The sequence below is a fragment of the Sprattus sprattus genome (genome assembly GCF_963457725.1).
Source record: "Sprattus sprattus genome assembly, contig: scaffold_91, whole genome shotgun sequence".
Taxonomy (NCBI): domain Eukaryota; kingdom Metazoa; phylum Chordata; class Actinopteri; order Clupeiformes; family Clupeidae; genus Sprattus; species Sprattus sprattus.
In genome coordinates, this window is record NW_027666767.1 from 77501 (window position 1) to 79741 (window position 2241).

Sequence of the window (2241 nt, forward strand, 5' to 3'; positions counted from 1 at the left end):
TGTTTCCATGGTAACTAAGAACACTACCATGTAAGAGTGTGTCCATGGTAACTAAGAACACTAACATGTAAGAGTGTTTCCATGGTAACTAAGAACACTAACATGTAAGAGTGTAACCATGGTAACTAAGAACACTAACATATAAGAGTGTAACCATGGTAACTAAGAACACTAACATGAAAGAGTGTAACCATGGTAACTAAGAACACTAACATGTAAGAGTGTAACCATGGTAACTAAGAACACTAACATGTAAGAGTGTAACCATGGTAACTAAGAACACTAACATGTAAGAGTGTTTCCATGGTAACTAAGAACACTAACATGTTAGAGTGTGTCCATGGTAACTAAGAACACTAACATGTAAGAGTGTGTCCATGGTAACTAAGAACACTAACATGAAAGAGTGTAACCATGGTAACTAAGAACACTACCATGAAAGAGTGTAACCATGGTAACTAAGAACACTAACATGAAAGAGTGTTTCCATGGTAACTAAGAACACTACCATGTAAAAGTGTGTCCATGGTAACTAAGAACACTAACATGTAAGAGTGTAACCATGGTAACTAAGAACACTAACATGTAAGAGTGTTTCCATGGTATCTAAGAACACTAACATGTTAGAGTGTTTCCATGGTAACTAAGAACACTAACAGGTAAGAGTGTGTCCATGGTAACTAAGAACACTAACATGTTAGAGTGTTTCCATGGTAACTAAGAACACTAACATGTAAGAGTGTGTCCATGGTAACTAAGAACACTACCATGTAAGAGTGTAACCATGGTAACTAAGAACACTAACATGAAAGAGTGTAACCATGGTAACTAAGAACACTAACATGTAAGAGTGTAACCATGGTAACTAAGAACACTAACATGTAAGAGTGTAACCATGGTAACTAAGAACACTACCATGTAAGAGTGTGCCCATGGTAACTAAGAACACTAACATGTAAGAGTGTTACCATAGTAACTACCCTGTAAGCAAAATTACGTCCCCTCGACGTCCTGTAATTGTCTCTCTGAACGTTCTAAAAACGTAAATGTGTATGGTTCCCTTGACAACTTTAGGACGTTTTGCACGCCGTTCCAAGACAGTCCCGAGGACGTTGCGGTGACAATTGGGAAACGTTTTCTATAGGTCCTGGGGACGTTCTGCAGGACGTTGCAAGAACGTCCCTAGGACATTGCGGTGACGTCTGGAAAACGTGTTTCTATAGGTCCTGGGGACGTTCTGCAGGAAGTTGCAAGAACATCCTGAGGGCATTGTGGTGACTTCTGGAAACCTTGTTTTAGACGTCCTGGGGACGTTATTCAAGGACGCACCGCGGACGTAGCAGTCACGGTGTTTTTGCTGAGCTAAATGAAAAAAATTAAATAATAATAGATCGCGGAGCCGTCATTTCGCTTACATGGCTCACACACACACAAGTTCAAGTTTATTTATATAGCACATTTCATATGATATACATAGACACACACAGAGACACAAACGCGCTTTCAAACTTGATTGCGAGGCATGGGAATTGAACCGTAAACCTTCCTATTACTAAACCACTTCGCTACCACTTCACTACCATTGTCTGATTCTTATTTTGTCACTTTAACACCTTTATCACAGTGTGAGACAGCCAACAAACTTAGTCATTTTTTCCGAGGGTTTGAGAAAAAGCATATTGTAGCGATCTCAGTCACTACGCATTGAGGGTTTTCCGTAATGATTCCTTTTTTAATTAACATCCATGGCACGGACGTGCGGGCAGGGAGGCAGAATAACTAGCCAAACTAAGAATGATGAAATTAAATAAATATGAATGCTTCTCTACTGATCTGTGCTATAAATGTAATGTCTGCATGATTCCAATACAATGCATAGACTACATAGGAAGGTCTATCAAGTATAGCGTTAACATTGAGCTTTCCACAGGCCTTCAAAGATGCTGCAACAGAAAGCTCACCGGTCAAATTGTCTGGTTGGAATTTCTTAAACATCCCGTCTCGCAAACACAATCTGGATTTGACAACAATCCAAATATTTAGGCCTATAAAGCAAACGTGCACTGCCCTTATTATGTTTTAAAGGAACAGGCTAATCTGCCGTTAGAAAGTTATTTAACAACACGCATATGTTGCATTATACTGTCCATGCCCGTACGTGAGTGCGCCGGAGCCGCCAGAGCTCGCACTCGCAGCATATTGAAAATTGGAGCTGTGAACTTAGTTAAAATTTTTGAATTA